The 21,238-nt window shown below is 37.4% G+C and overlaps 1 protein-coding gene across 4 annotated transcripts in view; it reads left to right on the top strand.

Annotated features, from left to right (window-relative positions):
• PTPRM (protein tyrosine phosphatase receptor type M) overlaps nucleotides 1–21,238 on the top strand; it is a 442,137-nt gene that overhangs the window by 300,281 nt on the left and 120,618 nt on the right. The window lies entirely within an intron of this gene.

Below are 21,238 nucleotides of genomic sequence, written 5' to 3'. Positions count from 1 at the left end.
ACATCTTTGCTCTTTCCATGCTATTAAAAGCTTTGTGTTTTTTCTAAACTAATATATGGGGTTTGAACTGAATATTGAGATTGCATTTAGAAATTGTGGAATCCATATACTCCTGTAGGACAAGCCTGGAAGCCTGTCTTTCTTATGTATGACACTGAGACACAATCCATGTACTTGGGAGAGGAAGAGATGACACTGACAGCTGTGTGTGTGTGTAAGAAGTTACCATTGTATTTGAGTGGTTGTGTTGCCATCCCATGTGACTCTTGTTGAGGTACTGTTACCAGGGCAGTCTGTCTTCTCTATAAAACTGTGTATTTAATAAATTTCTAATTAGCTTGTTAACACTGGGTTTTAGTTTTCTTAAAAATTTGATTCCCAAATCAGTCATGCTTGCCGTCAACACCAGTCATTCTAGGCACTGAAATTTTGCCATTATCAACCATCATTGTTGAATTACACTTTCAAAGACAGAGTAAGGTGAATCATTTCATTCACCTTGTTTCAAACTGTTCCCTCAGGAAAAAAAGGTGTTGTTTATGTGGCTTTTACTGTGAAATTGTCTTTCTGTATACACATATAGCTCAAACATGATTTAAATACTTCTATTTTAAATACACAAATAGGAAGATGAGTTTCATATTTTAGTATTAGTATTTATTTTACAAGAGAGTAATGGTGTTAGAATCTTAGTTTCTCTAAAAGCCAAACCTGCCATTTTACTTTATGTGATTGTAAATGTGTTAACAGAAAATAGAGAATTTATGCTGCATTTTAAGACCAAAACTCACTTCATAATTTATGTTGGCCTGTATGTTTTCTAAAAGACTGAAGTGTTAGTTTTCAAAATGGCATTATAAAGTATTGAACTGATTGACACAATATGTCTGCAAAAGATGGGACTACAGGGAATAAGGTGAAGGATGCATTGTATTTCTCCTGGTCTCAAGGAGGACAAGCAGAAGAAAAATGCTTAAAGAAAAATGTGTAGAGGAAATCATACAGTGAATCTGACCCTAAGACTTCGTATGTCCAGTAAGCCCCAGGGTTAGTCACTTCTGTGGTGCAGATAATAACAGCTGTAACAAGATGTTGATGTCTGTTGAGTGATGCCAGCACAAGGCACTGAGGTGGTGTAGTCATTAGTACTGTGATAGCTTCTACTGAGGGATATTTTTTTTTGGTTGAGCTTGTTATCTGAAATCTGTTCTCTATGGCCGAATCCCTGGGAGATGCTTCACCTGAAATATATTTATTGAGCCTGTCTGCAGGGGTTATGGCCAGGTTAATGATGATCCACCTCAAGGCAGCATCTGTCACTCTTGAGTGTTAATTTCACAAGGAAAACGTTCTAGTCTTGGCTTCTTTTCCTACTTCTCCTTTACATTTCCTTTCTTACTTAAAGCACACCTTGAACTCCCTTGAAGAGTAGACTGACAGGTTCCCAAAGGGAGGAGCAGAGGCTGTTTGCTTTCTGTGATGTCTAGATCACCAAAATCATTATTCATTTCCAAATTTTCTTTCTGTAATTTTTCTTGGTCATTGATTTCCTGCACTAATTACCTATTTCTGGCATGAGAGGATAAGGAACCATATTTTAGGTGCTTTCTTCTGCTACTCCTGATGACTCTTCTGTTTCCACTTGAGAGTCTATGCAAGGATTCTGTCTGACCACAGTCCTTCCTAATTTCAGGGCAGTATTGCACTTGCAAAGTGCAGCTGGGAAGGTTGCATCAACTTTGAAACTGAACATCACAAAAGCTAATCAAGCAAGGAACCAGAGGAAAGGACTGTGCTGTGTGCTTGCATATCTAGCAAAGCCTGCCTGGCATTTCTTCAGCCCCAGACACCCTGTTGCAAAAGAATATATCTTTTATGAGACTTACCATAATATGCTAGAATCATGACTCTATTTCATTTACAAATGTGCAAGAAAGGATTTGTTATTACTGCCATTATTATTAGACTGTAACATTTAGTGTCTGCTACAGAGAGAAATCTATAGGACTGTCAAGAAAGTCTTGCATAATTCTGTCAGTTCCTGTGCCAGCCAGACACAATGATCTAAATAAAAAGAAGCAGTAGTTCTAGCAGAGCTGTATGTTGTAGGGCTTGTGCTGTGAAATTTCTGCTCCTCTGAGTACTGAGCTGGTGAACATAAAGATGCACATTTGTTTTTCTTTTTAGTGGCAGAAGCTTAGGGCTGTTTAAACTGAGATCTCTCAGTGAGATACTGAACCAAATGTCTGGGGGTGTCTTGATTATACTCAATTCACCTGCAGAGGGAGGTAGCTTCTCTCCTTCATTCCCATTCCCTGATTCCTCTGATCATGAAAACAGAAATTGGAGCTACCAGAGACATGTGTCTTGTCTGAAGGAAAGGCAAAGGAAAACATTTGCCAACCTATGCATTTCACAGTTGAACATGAATGAGAGAATCAGCTGTTTCAGAGCAGTTATGCCACTCTGCACCTCCTATTTCACAGTGATAGTGTTCTTTCCTCCTGTGTTGACATCAGTAGCCCAAAATAAAATCTTCAGGTATGGATTTCATCAACACATTCTTATTGAGTATAATAATGCAATTTACAATTTCTGCTGCAGCTACATAGTTTTTGCTTACATTTTAGTATAAAGGCTTGTATTTTGCCATTTCCTATTTGGAAATTGTCAGTGGAAAGGTCACTTCATGTCAACTAAGTTCATGGCTTACAGTATATTTTGAAAAGCAGGTGAAATACTGAATGCTTTGTATTTACTGACTGTTTCAGGTCAGATTGTCATGTTTATGATACATGGTAGATTACAGCTCTGTTCCTTGGCTCTAATATCCACATGTTACTGACAGAGGGACTTTACTTTCTGCTTACCCACATGGGGAGGAGCCATGTCTGCACTTTAATATGATTAAGATTATATAAGAAAATTTAAACTAACAAAAGAAGAGAAACCTGTAAGAATGTTACTAAACCAAAAGGATTACCTCTGTGTTCTGAAAAAACAAATTAGAGAACAGAGTTCATTGGTTGCATATTGAGTCCTAATACATGCTTCCAGCAAGAACAGAGAGATTTTTTTTTTTTTTAAGGTAAATGCAGTTTTCAAATTTTGATGGAATCCAAAGTACCATAAACCTATGGTGGTAGTACTGAATATTCATGGAAGTGTCTTGTCCAGACCTCTGTCCAAAAAGTATTATACCTAACTTACTACGTAAACCCTACCATTGTTTTTTCCTTCCAACTTCTTTTTCAACACTGGTGCCCAGCTCTTAAGCCTGCCTCCTTGTTCTCCTGGCCATTTACTTTTTCATCTGTTTCTCTTCTTACTCTGCTTCTCCTTTCACTTACTACTCCTATTCTTTATCCCCTTCTCCTTTACCCTTGCCCCAGATACTATAATGTCTGTCATGCCCTGAAAAATATTTAATTAGGATTGCCTTATTTCATTCTCTGTGGTCTGCGTTTTCTCCGGGGATTTTTGCATTGGGGATTGTTTCTTCAGTTTCCTGGGAAAACCGTACTCTGGTTTTATTTGTTTATTTTTTTCTTGTCTAAAAACTGATTTAGGCTTTTTAAATATTCACCTCCAGTTTGAAACATAGAATGCAGTATTTTATATTCAGAATTTTTTTTAATTATCTCAAGCAATTGAAAATTATTTCCCTATGAAAGCTAAAATATAACACTGATTTTAGAAATGTATATAAATACTACATATTTGCTTATGTTAGAACAAAGTAATGCTTACTGTAACAAGCACAGCTTTTCATTTTATGCTCCCGTGTTCTTCTTTGAATCTTAACCTTCATTCGTTTCTTTAATTTAGGAGAAAAAGCTATTAAACATAGATACTTCCTGAAACTGTGTGCTGCATGAAAGCTTTAATTAAATCTACAAGTAAAGCTTTAAAAGAACAAGAATCAAATTAATTGCAACAAGGACCATGAATTTATTTCTGTGACAGGCCCTTGCACATTAGAGAAAAGGCAATCTGTGTACCCTTATCTGAATTAGCAAACTCAATATCACTTTTCATTAGCATGGTAGGTCATTGCCATGCGTCTTCAGTGTGATACTGTTTACATGTTAATGACCTCACAAATAGAGTCTGTTCCAAATGGTTTGTGGTAGCACAAAGTTGTAAATCCATGAAGTGGAATAAACTGTCCTCTGCTTTCTGCATCATTGCTTCTTGCGAGTTCCCCTCTAGACTGAGCTTCATAATTAGGCAACAGTATAATTAAGGGAAATTCAGCAAATGCAAATAGGGCAAAAGGATTTATGGCTGATTATAGTTCTTGCAGCATACCTGAAATAAATTAATTTCTAAGCATTGCTGTTAGTTGACTTTTTAGTGACATGGACTCTAGAAGTAGGAAGTATTATTCGCAGAAAACACTCAGAGCTTGAGTTAACATGAGCCCATGATGATTTATTCAGTTTTATATGCTGACATACAAATGAAAAACACACTGAAAGGTTCAGTAAAGCATACTGCTTTAGTTGTTTGGGGTGTGATTGCTTTGTATTAGATGAGATTTTTAAGATTACAAATATGTATTTTCCCCCACTGTATAATGTAATGAAACCAGCATGCTCCCTAAAATAATATCCTTAAAGAAAACATAATATATTATATCTGGTAATTTGACTAGACAGTGGAAAGCTTCACTGCATTTAAATCCTAGAATGATAAAGCCAACATCAAATGAGTAAAACAAACTCAGTGTAGCCACTTAAATTTTATTGCCTAAAATAGCTAAAACATGACCCTTTCTGATAGCCTGCTGCGTGAATTCCTTTAAGTGCTGAATACCCTCAGTTCCCATTGACTTCAGCACTGTGCAGAATCTGGTCATGTGTTTGGATGTATTTGGATGTCTCAGCCCTGCCAGAAGACAACGCCTGTTTTTCAGTGGTCACGTGCAGCCTATACCTGCCTGGTGTTGCAAAGCTCTGTGGTTCCGCTGCAGCAGCCTTGGGAGGTGCTTTGCAGACAGAGAGTGATGGCTTCTACTTTGGGCGCTCACCTAATCTGCAAAGCAAGTTTAATTATATGCTGTCCAACCCTCTCTGCTACATATTTTTCCCCTTGCTGGTTCTGAGTGAAATACATATTTTCTATGTGCAGAGGTTGCCAGTAAGGGTACAGTGCCCCTGGAAGCATTTATGGCTAATCTTGCCCTCAGCATGCGTGATGTAGCTAAGTGCTAATTGAAGGTTAAAGAATAGGGATCCATCTTCTCTGTGCCTGATGATTAGAGGGTTGTGTTCTGCATGGAATCAGGTGCAACATTCAGCTGGACAGAATTGCTAGGGTGTTGCAAAACCTAGCTCTGTGAGACTAAAATTCAAGAAAGTCCAGATTTTTTCGCAGCGTGACAAAGGACCAATAAATCACTGTCTTGTGTTTGGTAATAAATTAGCTGGTTTACTGTGTTTCATATAAATATGTGATGCTGCAAGGCATACATGGGTAGAATGTAGATTTTATTTCATAAGGGGCATTTCTTTTGTCCTACATACTGACTTCTGAAAATTATGCATGGCCCAGTTGTACATTTTTTCTATTAAATACAAAGAGAGATACAGTTCTGGTAAGGCAATAAAGTCACCATGAATATTACTGCTGTTACTATATCTAATAGCTGAGTAAAGCAAGTTTTGATGATTTCTAAATACTGCCATAACTGCTAGCATTCAATATAAGAGAAATAAACTGAGGAGCGAGGGAACTGTGGTGGCAGATAAAAAACTTGGCTGTTCAGTGAAAGTCTGTCTTTGCCCTGCAATTTTCCCCTAATTTCCAGAGGTTTTGTAATTTTAGTACTTCTACAGGGCTTTTCAGACCAGTATTTAGTCTGTAGCTTTGCAATTGTTTGATATTATCCTTTCAGAAATCATGTTGTTCACTTCTTTTCAGAAGGCTTCTTCCTGACATAAAAATCTAATCGCAATTGATTTTAAGAAAAGCTTCCTAATAGATTATGGAAGGAGCATGGGAATCAAGAAGTCTGGTTTCTGCTACCAGTACTGATGAAAGTTCTTCGGGTGCCATATTCTCCACATTAATTACATTTTGATTACTATTACCTGCTGCAAAGCAGTGGTATCAGAGCTGTCAGAGGTCTGATAGTCAGAGAGGCAAAGTGCTTCATGCTTCCTTTACCATCATTTGGATTTGAGAAGATTTGATCTTTATGTTTCTACACAGGGAGCCAGCACTCCCAGAATATATGTTGCTGGAATATTAGTACCTGAAAATCAGTGATGGAGACATCACCAGCTAAGTCAGGGTTACCAGCACACACTTGCAGAAACACATGTTCTCTTAGGATTAGCCCTTGCAAAAGCACCAGGGGAAGTGTAAAGTGTTTTCTCTGACACTGGCTGCTTTGACACTCCAGTGGCTGCAGAGCTGCCTTTCCCACAGAAGGAATAATCAGCATCCAGGCTTTACTGCTTGAACTCTTCACCACTTGGATTACTCTTCTGACAAAGGAAATGATCTCATTATGGAAAGCCCAGATACTGCAACAGTAGGTTCCTTTTGATAAAGGTATGGAAACAGTAAAACAGCATAATGCACTAATTAGGATCTCATAATTTTCAGAAATGTATGAATAAATTAGCTAAGCATACTGTGCCACTTACAGTCCAGTAATTTGCTCTCTGGTTAGAACAAGTCATATAGCCATGGGGTGAAAATAAGATGGAAAAGGTCATATGATTAAATTAGCTCCATTCAGGCAGGCATTACTTACGGGTTTTTTTCCTGTGATTATAGAATATCAACATTAACTCAAGCAAATATGATTAAGTTAGTGACCCTCAGAAATGGAAGTTAACCTCAATGATAAATGAAAGGTTACTGTCCACTATGAGCACTCCACAATATGCTACTCTTGATTAATCATATCTTTCACTTTCAGCTACAAAATCTGCATTTAACTGCCATTCTGATCATTTACAAAGGAATGCACATCCTTAATACAGGGTGCAAACGTTAAAACTTATTTTCCTTTTATTTTTGACTCACGCTGCTTTTTAGTAACACAAGAAATACCTACTCTGGTCCTAGTGCTCATTCCACTTACTCTTCCATCAGGTTTGTCACTATTTCCTTCTTCTTTTGAAAATAGCTTCATCTGAGAAGTGCAGTTTTCCGTGTAATTTAATCTCTTCTGTTTCCTATCACTACATTATTGCCTGGTGGGTTAAAAATATTGACAGCAGGTTAAAATTTTGGTCATATGTTTCTCCCTTTTTAATGTTGGGTTTATTTTCATTTTGTAGACTTTCTTGGGATAATAGGTTTTTCTTCTGCCGTGTCCTGCCAGAGTCTAGTGAAAATCCAGGTTTAATTTTTAGGGTATGATTTTCACACTATATCTCTTGTGTTTGTTTCTTCATGGTGAATCTAGACTGTTATACTCAAATCAGATCTATTTTTCAAAGTTTTTTAATATGGGTGAGAATATGCAGTAGTCCAAGATGTTGTAATACACTGTGAAGAGCCACTTGATGTTTTTTTGGTACTTGTGAATTTCCTTTGGAGGAAATACTTTTCTATCTTGCATCATCTGAGAGCCAAGAAAAGTGCATATATTGAAGTAGCTAACCAGAAACAAAACTCAACAGGAAAGGTCACTGTCCTGTTCCGTGATTGCTGATGAGTCACCAGAAGTTCAGATCTAAGTTGGCCTGTCTTCATCTTGCCCATATCTCACTGCCCTCCAGACTACCTGTGATTGAGGATTTTGCCATTGGACTTGATGATCTTAGAGGTCTTCCCCAGCCCTCACAATTCTGTGTTTCTCTGTAAATATTCATGCAGATCATGTTTGTGACAGAGGGCATCTCCATGCATATTTTAGCTATTTGTTGTAATTTTACAAAGTTCTGTGTGCTTGGTTTCTCTGTGGTGTTGAGAAATGTCCACATTGCAGAGTTTACAGTGAACTCTGAAGGAGTTCAGAAGAAAAGACAGTGAAGGACTGTGGTTTTTTGGTTGCTTGTTTTGCTCTTGGATGCTTATCAGAATTTAAATCAAAACAGCTGTTTTAGAAATCAGGCTAAACAGACTGGTTTGCATATTTAAGACAGCAGCAAGAAAGCATATTTAAGGCAGTAGTTAGCAAGGAAACAATAAGTACTTAAATGGTTAGTTCAAGTTTTTGCATTTTGAAGTGATATCATCCCCTCAATTTTGAGTAATCCTTGAGAAACTGAATTGAGATACTAACTAAACCTGTCACATCCTACTTCTTTAGTACCAACTAACGAAATATTAATGTCACAGTTTCTCCTGCTCTCTACAGGCACTTGTTTTATTGGATTATGTCCTACAATGATACTGTCATCTTTACAGAAAAAGGTCTTTGCTTCCCTTATCTGTCCAAGGACAGTAAGAAGGAGAATGCTAGTTTGTGTCATGTGCATGCAAGTCAGGAATGAAATGTTAAAGAGAGGTTGAATAGACCAGCAGATGTCCTAGAAGTTCAGATGCAGATAGTTTGCCCTTGCTTTAGTTAGTGAAAGTGATTCGACAGCTGTACTTTGTAGTTTCTTCCTTCTGGAGCATGTGATCATGCTTTGATAGCAGCCCTTAATCTATTATTAATGTAGTTGTATGTAGATCAAAACTGAAGAACCTTGGTCATGTCAGAAAGTAATGCAAGTCTATTTTTAAATCATTTGAGAGTGTGAAGTGAAGGAAGTGAAGTGCCCAAGTACTGGCATCGGGTATTGCATAGCTCTGTCCCTCTATTCCAGCTGTAATCTGAAGCTCTGTAAGTGCACAGGTACATGTGCTCTGCACTATGAACTTCCTCAGGTTTTTGTCCCAATAGCTAGTAAGTAAGTGCCTCCTTGGAGTCTTTTCTGTTTGTTGAGTTTGAGCTGTGGCTTTTTATCAAGCTTTGAAGAAGAGACTTTGAGACTTCTTTTGGATGAAGTCTAGCTAACATCTAGTTGCCCACATATTGATAATCCATGTATAACAGCTTTCAAAATTAAGGCCGCTGATGTAGTCCTGTGTTTTTCTCTAATACCATCATTATTACTGACTATTATAGAAGTAATGCAGTACAAGTGATGTTCACTCTGTCATCCTGAAGCTGGCTTTTTATGGGTTTAAGATGATGCAACATCTTCTCATGACCTCATCTTCAAACAAGCTTTCGCCCTCCTTTTGCATTAGTCAGTATCTCTGCATGGATGATCTTTAAAAAGTGAGGAATTCAGCTCTTCACATGGCTGTTTTGTAACTCAGAAAAACTTCTTGAGAAGAAAATTTGGAAGCTGGTGCTAGAGTGCCTCAGGGTGTTTCATTGTGCTTGTAACAAGTTTCAGGAGGTGAGGCGATTACAGCTCCACATCTCTACTACAGGAGACAGCTGAAGCAGCACATGGACTCCAGAAATTAGACTTGAGACAAATGACTGAACTGGTAACAGCCAGTGGGCTCTATCATCCCCCTCACGTTCTGCTGCTTTCCTGCAACACCAGCACATCCTTGGCCACCAGGTCCTTCTTGCAGGAACTCCACTGCAAGACAGATGGACACCAAATGCTCCAGTTCTTTGAAAATGCTGGTTAATTTGGATCCCAAACCCTCTGGACTTTGGGATGATCATTCTCAGTTTCACCTGAGAGCCAGGATGAAGTCAGGGTATGCACCAGGCTACTGGGACTAATGAGCAATCCTGGTTTCTTCAGTTTAGCCATAACTGGGACATAGCTGTATGCTGCATCAAGGAACAAATGTGCCCTCAAAAGAAATAACTTAGGAAATGTCCCAGGAGGCAAACCAGTGAAGGAAAATATCTGTGAGACAGAGGTAGCACTTCCAGTAGACATAAAAGCATTCATCTGACATCCTCATCTGACAGTGCCTCAGCTGCTGACAAATTTCTCTTACAGCCTAACATCCACATGTAGCCATTCAACCAGAAAAATAATTAGCTGGTACCACATGGGCTGTAATTTCTGGTGATACAGCAGCACAGGTACTCTGTAAGAGGAGCAGTAGCTGTGATCTTTCCCTTCTTTGGACACAATACCCACACATCTTGTCACAAGTGGAGATGCCTACAGCAGGAACTCGAGACCTGTCACGTGTTGTGATAATGTAACTCACTCTTTTTCCATAAATGGCTTAAAAATCTTTGAAGAAGGAGGTGGCAGAGGTCCACAGAAGCTTCAGGATGGCCCAGATTTGAATTTGCAGCTCTTGATGGTTAACTCTGTAACATAATGCAACAAGACATTCTGTTATTAAATTCTGTCTTTGCAAATCTAATGGAACAGGACTGTGTTATGTTTCCTTCACCATCTATCAGCTCCACTACAAGACAGTGTCATATCTTTTATTACTAGTACTGGAAAATTCCTACAGTAGCTAATTTACCAGTGACATATAGACGTTTAAACATGTCAGCTGCATTTTTTTTTCTTCTTATATGCTGCTTGGAGTTTATATACAGATGGCATTTTTATGCTTATATCTAATAGCTATTAAATTTTCGTATGCCTTATTTCTTTTGAATGTCTCTTTACCAAGCCAGTCAGCTTTTCATCTCTGAAGCTAAAAATAAATGTTTATACAGAAATCAGAAGAGATTGAAATTACGGGTTGATTCACAAACAGAAAAAAGAAATTACACAGCTTTCATTAATTATTCCATGGATACTTTTGTTTGTGGGAGTGGTGCATTGAGCATCTGTTTTTTTCAGTCCTGAAGAAAGTTAAGTAGCTGAAAACATGAGATTAGACAGAAACAAGCCAAAGTTGCACATTGCATTTAGTCATAGGAAATATCACTTCTTGTATTACACTGAAAGAGGAATTGCATATCCACAGCTGGAATTTTTGCTACCCTTTATTGTAGCAGCAGCAGCTGCCATTTTTCTATTCCATAGCATTAAACCAACCCATAATTTTGCAGCAAATTCTGCCAGAAATGTGCATGTGAATACTGATACTCTATACTGAACCAGACCTCAAAATCTTTTTTCATTCTTGGCAACAATGTTAAAGGAAATGGCATTTTCAGGTTGACATGGAAAAATAATGGTAGAAAAACCGTAATCTTGTGGCATTTTCAGGTGTTAAATGAGTTTATAAGGAGCAAGAACGATGAGTAGTTCCCAAGAAAATGACACTTTAGCCATAAGAAAAGGAAAGAGCACTATACTTTGAGGCTTTCAGTGGTCCTGGAGTTGAAGATAATGGCAATTTCCAGAAAATGCATTTTTCTTACCTTTACTTGGTTATATGTGATAAGAAGTTTACAAGTGTGATAGATGAATGAGCTTCCAGAGGTAGAGTTGATGCAGCAGTATAGAAAGCTGCATTTCAGGAAGAAATTCCATGGAAGATTTTTGAAAGAATGATGTTTCACAAAGAATATTAGAAGCTGAACTAGAAGCAGAATTCTTTATCTTAGTCTATTTTTCACATTAAACAAAAAACTTGAGCTGAATGTGTCCCTCAGCCATCAGGTGTTCTTTTTTTCATGTTTGTGTGGCTTGCACATAATGCAGTTTATTTATTCAATGCTCAACCTTCATCCAAATATAAGAGCATTGACTCCAAGGACAGAGAATTCTTGACTATCAGTACTCTACCTCGCTTTCTTATGAAGGTTCTTCCTTTTGCTCCAGTCTGATAGATGCAGCACTATTTCAGGCACCTAATGATTACTCTCACATATGCAGTTATGCCAAACAGATCTACGATAAATCAGAACTGCAGACAAACATCACATTCAGGCAACTATTTGGTAGGTAACTTTTAGCAAAGAAACAGGCCATCTTTCTGAAGAAACCTGGTAAATTGCAGAAAAGCTAAATCCAGCCAGCACAACTTGTTAAGAAAAGCAGCCTGCCATGTCAGTTCTGTGGGACCCGTTTATTTTGACACTACTGTTTTTTCTCTCTAAAACTGTCAGCAAGTTCATGTTCACCTGATATTTACTCATTATACAGCTGGCAGTTAATAGGCCATTTCTAAAGTCAGGTGGCTGTATCTCATCTTTCAGCTAGACTAAGTCCTCAGTCTTTGTCCTTTTTGTTTGCTAAACCCCTCGCTTTGGAGATATCCACAACACTTGGTGATATGGCAAAGCTGCAGTGTGTTTTTACAAAGATTATTTTTTTCTGTTGCTTGGAAAACAGTTAATTATTTGAAGATCAGTTGTGTAAATGGTATTTTCACATCAAATATGTTCATATTTTTTATGCCAGCCAAGTAGAAACTGTATTTTTAATTATGGAGTTGAATGTCAGCAGATGTACAGCAAAAAGAAGAGAAATCCAAAACAAACCTATTAATGATGTTTCATAAAATTACATAATGCGATAGTTAAGACCTGTCCTGTTAGGAAGTAAGAAAGAAAAAATAGAATGCTTTTTGTCTGTTCTGTTATGAACTACAAGGACACAATATGATGGAAACAATATACACCAACTGCTTTGTGAAGAGGAATACCTTGACTTCTCTAAAGTAGCAATGGTTATGTATTAGGCCTTGTTTCTTTGCTGTGATGGCAACAGAGGAATTGTTAGTTGTCTACTCAGTCTGAAAATGGCATAAGCATTTGTTTGTAGTTAACAGAAAGATGATGTGGAATATTTTGTCTGAGTTTCTTTTCTCCCCCATGCCTGAGGTACTACCATGTACAAATTCCTACCATATATTCAGACCTCTAGAAAGGAGCAGTGAAACTCATGATAAGCCTTTTCATAATTCCTGGTTTACTTGTAGCCATTTCTTTGATAATTTTGGGCTACTCTGGACATTAGAAGTATCAGTAGGTAAGCAGATACAGGCCTACAGAATAATTTAAGTTGGAAGGAACCTTGTGAGGACAGCTGGTCTGATGACACCTATCCCCACATCACAACATCATATGGAAATCACTGGGTCCATTCTAAGCAAAATGTCCTGTTATATTCAGAAATGCATTTGATAAGAGCAATCACAGGTGTTTGGAATCTGGCACAGTAAATCATTCTGACAAAAAGTAGGAGCAGCTGTGATAAGTATTTTGTAAGCAGAACACCCTAAGATATTTAGAAATAAAGTATGAAATAACCTCAGCTTGCAAATGACCTTTCAAAAAGAAATTTTTAAGCTTATCCCTCACAAACAGTACCTTTACTTCCTCTCTTTTTTTAAATTGGACAATGAGGCTGTGTCATCAGTTTACAGCTGAGTTACATGGAGCTTTTTCACTAAATGAAGTGGGAAAAATCTTATCAGTTGTGTTGGAAGTTATTCAGTGAGTCCTGTGTATGTATTCAAGGAAGCTCTTGTGAAAGAGTGCTGGAAAGAACATCTTTTCATCCCTATGGCTCTGAACTGGATGTATCCTGAGTTTGAGGTCTCCTCCAGAATGACCCATGCTGGCAATATGTAAGCTGATTTGAAGGAGCATATACTATGGGGCTCCAGACCCAGATCTTTTGTGTTCCCTTTCCATGAAACCTGGTTTCACAAAGAGTAAAAGGAGTTATATTGATGCAATTCAGAATAGCTTCAAGATCTGCACAAGAAGCCAGGACCCTAAAATTGTTTCCAAGTATCCTGTTTTACCTGCAGTTGTTATCAGTTCTAGATGAAAGAGCATCATAGATACTCTGTGGTCATCTAGTGCTAAACTGGAGTAAGGACAAGACAAAATTTCTGTGCTCTAAATTGTGTCAGACTCTCTGATACTGGCAAATCTGTCTCACAGCTCCTTGGACTGCCTGAAGGTTTCTATAAACACTGAGCATGGTTGTTGCCCTTGCAGTAAGTCCATTGCATCATAGCTGAGATGTGCATACAGAGCAGGTGGTGTGTTCATCATGTTCATTGTCAGATGAATATTGTTGGGCAGATCTTGGGGCCTTTTGTGGCTGTGGACCTGGAAACTGGTCAGATGGGTCTGTGTTCAAAGGCAGGCTGAACATCTGCTTTTCAATGACCCACTCCCAAAGCAGGTATGTTGTGCACAGAGGCTCCTTGATTCAAAAAATAGTGGAACAAATGAGTGATAATCACTTTAGGGCAAGAAACAGTTGCTGTGTCTTTGCACTGAGGTATATTGAGTGTATTATATCAAGATTATACCGAGCATGATCTAAGATCCCAGACTCATACACTGTGCTGTTCTCAGCCTTGATTTGATAGCTACCCATCTGTTCAATATTTCACTAATCAACAGTAAAGTTGGAAAGTAATATTAGGCAGTACCAATCTTACAGGCAATGTTAGAAATCACAGGACTCAGCCATGGAATTCAGGATGTCATTATTGTTTGTTAATTTGGAACATAATAACCATTTAAATAGCATATGTATATATGGGTATGCTTTCCTTCAGTGATCAACAACACACCATCATGTGTACATGGTAAATGTTAAATTCCAAATAAATTCTTGAATAATTCCTTGTAGATAGATTCTCTTTTTCAATAGCTGTAATCATAGGCTTAATTTCAAACTGGAGATAGAATTTTGAAGCAGCTATTCGTGGCAACTGGAAGTAATATGATCACATTATTTCTTGTTAAGCCTGAAGGTGCTACTGGCCATTGCTCTGCAACCTTTGTTTTTATTTGAAGAAGAAAATTACACTCAGAGGTCCTCCAGGGCATACTTCACTCAGCATTGGATGTTGATATGCTCATAAATGTGTAATCTACATTGTGATCTAGTAATATGTTAATGCCGAGTTCACAAGATTAATTGGACCACACGCTGTCTTGTGGTTCTGCTAATATGGTTTTGAGTAGCATCAGCATTTTCATGCTTTTAATTTGCAAATGACCCTTGCATGGCAATACATTATGTAAGCAGACATTTCACAAGATTTTCAGGGTCTGTCATCCAGACTGTGCTGCAGATTTCCTGCATCTTGACCTGCCTCTGCAATTTGCCCCCACTTGCTATAAACCTATTAAAGACCAGCATTCACTGACCTTTAAAAACTGCCCTATTTAAAATAAAATACATAACTCAAGCAAATTTTAAAATAAATCCTCTATTAAGGGATATTTTTGACCATCTCTTAATTATACATATGAGAAACCATTTTCCATTTTATATCTGAATCCCCAGACTTTATAATCCAGCACTTGATAATTTCTTCAACATGAAATTGCAGCATCTTGAAAAAATAGCTACCTTCGCCTGCAGTTGGTATGAAGAGGTGGGGAAAAGAAATTTAAAAACTAAGATACCTTGTGTACATGTTAACTGTATAAAATATGAACTTCGTAATTTTATTGGGGGGAAAAAGGCTTCATAGGAGAAAATGAATTTTATTTGTTAATTGGATTTTTTTTAAAATCACAAAATCCAATTCAACATAATAAATTTATCCCAAAATACTTTAAGACAGACTTGATGTTAAAAGCCAATATACTTTAGACATAGGAGAACCTCATTAGAATGTTGCTATCAAAGACAAAATAAAACTGCAAATGCCAGATTCCCTAGTACACTCCAACTGCTTCTTGATGCTTTGGAGATTCAAACTAGCCATTAACTGGACTTAACTACCCAGTTAAGTCAATTTTATGTTAGTTTTCCACTGTGAAAGCAGAAAAACACATTCAAAATGTATTGATCCAAGTGTTTTAAATGAGGTATCTCAGAAGTAAAGTCTTTACAACCAGCCTTAGCTGAGATTACCTTTGTCCACTGCAAAGGCAATGGAAACACATTTATGTTCTGTTTCTAATATCCTCTTATTCTGCTTCTGAGGAGTAAGAAGGGAACTTTCTCCTTGATTCCTGTGGAAAAGTAGCCAGCTTAGTCGTGGAAGGCCTAAATAACATCTTTGTATGCATCCCAAATCCACTTTAGCCCTTTAATACAGGCACAAAACTCTGGAAGTAAGATCAAACGCCAAAGCTTCAGCTTAGGAAGCACATTCTGTTCACTTACAGCTGGATCCAGTGTTGGGTTTCCTTTTTACAGTATCACTAAATCAGCAAACTCCCTTCCCACTCTATCTCAGGCAGCTGTGTGGGTAACTCTCAGTAATAAGTCAGTGATGATTGTAAATATGCAATTCTCAGCCTAATAGGGCAGAGTTTTTTTAAAATTAATAATACACGGATCATATTCTAGTATGATACAGTATGGTCCATTCTAAAAGTAGAGATTGTTTTCTTTATTGACCTTTCAGGCAAGGCATTTGTGAGATGCAGGGTTTCATAACATGTCCCTTGAGGTACCACATTAAATAACATCCTTATGCAGCAAATGGAACTGAATTTGGGCCTTAGGTGGATTAACATTGCCTAACTCATACCTTGTTTATATCTGCTACTGTCTTTGGCACTCAGATCTGTCTGAAGATCAGACACATTTCTGCTGAAATCTGTCACACAGGGTTGTACTACTAACTTCTTACTACAAGTCTTCTGTTTGGAATAAATCAGGCAAGGCAAGTATAGGGTGAGTAGGTAGCATCTGCCCTTGCTTTGTAAAGCTCCTCCACCTAACCAGGATGGGCAGCATTTAACCCAAACACTCTTCCTTTAGGTTCTTTTACTTTCAGTTTAATTTGATTGCAAAAATTGTTGACGATGAGTGAAAGCTAAGTCACAAGCAAAAGGTTTAGCATGTTATCTATGTTCAGCCTTCTTTCTGCTTGTATTGACTGCCTCTTTATTGGTTATGTACTATCAGGTCTTGGCCTGTCTCGGGTGACTTTTTCTTGATTTATCAAGAAAATAACTTGTAATAATTAAAAGCTTAATTAGAATGCACCAAATTTGCATGGTTATATAATACCCAAATACTGGTTCCCACTGAAATTCCAACAGAAAAATATACCATTTATCCTGCCGCAAAAAATTTTGTGTACAGAAAGATTGCACTTTTCATCTTGATATGGGATGTCTTACTTTGCCAAGTTGTATAAATCAGGAAAAATCCATGTGCACGATGTCATGCATGAAAATTTTGCTCTTGCTATTCTGATTATCACAGCACATAAACTTCTAAGAATGTAGGATCTTCAGACTAGAAGGCTCATCAAATCTAATCACTTTCTCAGTAATAATGTCATAAAATTGCTTACATAATTTTATATGTACTGGGAAACTTCCTCTGCTCTGAAGTTTGGTGCATACCGTAGATCACTTTGGTCCATATTTGACTATTTCCATCACATACACTTCATAAGAAATTCTTTTCTTTATAACAGGATTTATGTGGTTCTCTTTATCTCCACATTATTGACAAAGACATAAAGTTCTTCCTAGGTATAGGTGGTCTTCGTGTGTCTGTACTGTGTCATGTCTGTACATGTCCTAGGTGGGACTCATTCAAGCTCACGTGAGCCTTCTGAAAATTCTCCTCTGTTAAATCAGGTCTCTGCTCTGGATAACCCAGAACCCCTTTTTTGTATCTAATCCAGTTCAAGAGAGTTTTGAGAGTATTTTTTTAATCTGAAAAAGTCCAGATAAGCTATTGCCAGTGCCTTGTACACTGACAATTCTGACATTAGTACTTCTTTGTGTCTAGAATTGTCTGTCCTGTTACAGGCAGGAATTGAATTTCTTTCTTTAAGGCTGCATCATATTGATGGATTATAATAATCTGATGATAAATAATATGCCAAGGTCTTTTATTTCTTTGTTAAATGTGCTTTCAGCTATTACCAAGAATTTTTGATACTAGAAGTAAGTATGTAACTTTGTGTTAAATGACAGGACTTAGAATAGTAAGGAAGACTTACTTTCAAATTGTATCCCAAGGCTGTGTTAAAATTTCTGCCTTTGTTGAAACCTTTCCTGCATGTCCTGGGACAAGTCAGACTTTCTGTGTTTCTTTGGAACAGAGCTGTGTGATATTTTACATCAGAGCACCAGCACTGATGTAAAATCAGTAAAAACTCAGGCACAGGGATGATTGAAACCACAAAATAAGCACAATTAGTATTCTTCAAAAATAGTTTCTTCTAACTATGAATTAAGGTTATTACCATAAGGTTCAATTATTACATAACTCACCAAGCAAATCATCAAAGATATGAGTATAATCATTTGAGCCATACAACACAATATCTGTTCTGCATGCATGATTTATATTTCTTATGCTGTTTCTTCCTGGTCTCCATGCTGAAAAGAGTTCCTTGAACAAAGGCTACATTTATGTCTTATGATCATGGTTAGCATGGGGATAATTGCCTGTAGGACTGCCATGAATAAAGGTATGGAAATTGACATAAAAATAAAATAAAGTAAAAAAAAAAAATTAAAATGGAAATTACCCCTCCATGGTGGAAGCAAAACTCAGAGTCCCAAGCTGAAGGAAGCAAATGATGCACTTTCTCAAATTCCAAAAGAAGTATCAGATGGAATGATACGTCCACTAGCAAAAGCTTTTAATAGAGTTATTGAATCAGAATAGTAGTGTGTGACTGGAAAATACTGAATGTAGCAGTGTCTTCAAGAAGAAAAAAACCCATGGGCAACTGTTGTCTTAGATAATCCTACTTTTATTCAAGACTTTAGAGCATTTTTTCAATAAAATAAATTGGAAAAGAGATTAGGTAAATCATATGAAAGTAGATTTTCCCAGGTTGGTCATGCTATATTAACAGGATATTTTTGTGTAATAAATGACCTTATACACAGCAGGAATGTAATTGGTCATCTGTCTGGTATTCAGTAAGACAACAGGTGCAGTACCACTTGGATGTGTATTACCTAAACTGGGCAGGATGGCACTTATTACAGAAATGGAAGCACACAAAGTGATCAAAGGAGAGATGACAATGCTTACTTATATAGTGGCAAACCCCTTTTTTTGACGTAGAAGCTTCCTAAGTATTTCTCTAAAGACTGATCTGCCATTATTCAGTGTCACAGAAAAACCCAGAAGTGTGCTTATGAAGTTTACTGATAGTAGCAAGCATTGTAAGTATCCTGGAGAACAGGGAAATGACAATGAAGTGAGGACAAAAGTACTTGGGAGGAGATTGTGGAGTTTAATAGTAGAAAGATGCAATCTCAGAGAATGCCTTTTAGCATGCACAGTATGCATAGTAATAGCTGTCTAGGAGACCAAGAGGTGGCATGGCATGCTGGTTGGCAGTGTTGTTTTTTGATATGAGGGTTCTTAGAGGTTATAATCACCGTTCCTGCAGTCCTGGGTCTTTACTCAGACATGAAGGTTTCACAGTGATGAGGAGAAGGCATAACTGGTTTGTTGAAGCAAGTTGCACTGATTCCATCTTTGTTTATTTAGCTGAAAAGCAGTCTTCCTCCAGATGGTTTCTTCTGTTTCTCCTGGCTGTGCATACAGTCTTGTGCTAGTCTAAAGCTAAGTTAAAGGTAGATAGTTTGACAGCTAAAAATAATTGTAGATCTCTGCTTTGCAGTATTTAGATTACTCCTTTGAACTGCTTGGAATCATTACAGCACAATGCAAACAAGATTAGAATAAATCACTGTTTGGTACAGTATATGTGTACTGAAAACATGTTGTGTGATCAAAATATCTTTGCATTAAAACAGCAGAGGTTTTTTGCTAGCATTTTTTAATGTGACAAATAAGCAACTAATTAAATATTGCAAGTTATATAGAGCATACCTTTAATAGCTGAGAGGCATTTCTCCAATGTAGCTCCTTGCAGACTGTTCAAAATTATATAAATAGGAGTGATTTATTGTTTCTTGGCTTATGTCTGTGAATTCATTCTTAGTAAACATACTGTCATGAAAATGGCAGAAAAAAGATAGGGAGGAATTCTAGTGGCTGGTATTGAAGTTGAAAGTGTCCTCCTTAGATTATTTTGCAATCATCTCCTTCTAGTAGAGGCACTCTTCAAACATAGAAGAAAAAAAAGGGGAAAAAAACTTGAAAAATCTTCAAACAGTCTCTCTACTTACTTAAACTGCCATTGCTATTTTTGTAGGAACAGAAAACAGACAAACGCTATCACTGTACTGTGGATGCTCACAGAGACAATAGTGAACTCATTTCCCTTGCTGCAGTGTCAATTCATATTTATTGTAGATACACAGATTTCAGTCTTAATTTTCACTTCTTTTCCTGCCCCTCAGGGGTGTGTATGTGTATAATTGTTGTCATTAGTACCCACTTCTTCCTGTTCTTCCCCCAGGTTTATCAATAGCTCTCTACCTAAATGTGACATTTTTTGATTGGTAGTTACTCACGACACTTTAGGATATATTTTATCCCTTCTTTGTGTCTGCTGAATAGCATGGTAGGGTGAATTGAATCTTGACATTTTGAAGTGAAATAGGCTTGTTTTCTTTTCAAATCCCTGAAGTTGTTTAGTGAAGTGCTGCAGTCTAGGCTTTCTTTTATTGATATATAAATAGAAAGAAGATTAGTTTTGAAAGTACAATGGCTGCTTACAGACTACAAAACAGTGCAAAAAGGGGACGAGCATACCTTGATTCAGTAACAGTTTTCTGGGATGGGGGTTGTGTACAGGAGGGGAGAAAGGAGGGAGGGAAAGATTCAGAGATGAAAGGAGATGACTCTCAGCCTGATAACTGCATCAGTGAAGTGTACTGAATGGAAGGTGTGGTAAGAAAGGTCAGTCCTTGCAGTTCATTTAAAACTTACCTGAGTTGTATTTGCATCTGATTCAGAAGAGTGATTGGATTGGAAGTTCATATCTATACATCATCTTCAGCCTATTATTCCATGTATGCTGATTTATTCTTTTCAACTTTCTTTCATCCTAAGTTACTTTTATTCCTTTGAATTCCTTTAGTTCTTTGTGATCTGTGATGCTGAGGTCTAGTAATGGAGATAGCTACAGTATTCAAAAAGGCTATATGAAAACTTCAAAAGATACCAAATTTCTGAGGTTGCTTGTATCTCTACTGCTTGTAACTTTACTGCTGCTTTTATAGAGTGGGTTCTCTGCTGTTATTGACCCAAATACTGCCAAGTAAAATACTTCAGAGTTTATTGAATTTACTTGTCACTTAGAGAAGTATTCTAGCCAAAAAAAGCAAAATTATATAATCGTGAAATGGTTTGGGTTGCAAGGGGACCTTAAAATCATCTTATTCTAACACTCCTGCTGTGGGTACGGACACCTTCCACTAGACCCCAGAGCCCCATTCAGCCTGACCTTGAACACTGCCATGGATGGGGCATCCACAGCTTCTTCAGGCAACGTATTTCAGTGCTTCACCACCCTTAGGTGGCAAATGTCTTCCTAACATCTAATCTATATATATTTT

The sequence above is a fragment of the Ammospiza caudacuta genome, chromosome 1 (assembly GCF_027887145.1).
Source record: "Ammospiza caudacuta isolate bAmmCau1 chromosome 1, bAmmCau1.pri, whole genome shotgun sequence".
Classification (NCBI taxonomy): domain Eukaryota; kingdom Metazoa; phylum Chordata; class Aves; order Passeriformes; family Passerellidae; genus Ammospiza; species Ammospiza caudacuta.
Note: the sequence above shows the minus strand (reverse complement) of the source record. Positions and strands in the feature narration are given on the sequence as shown.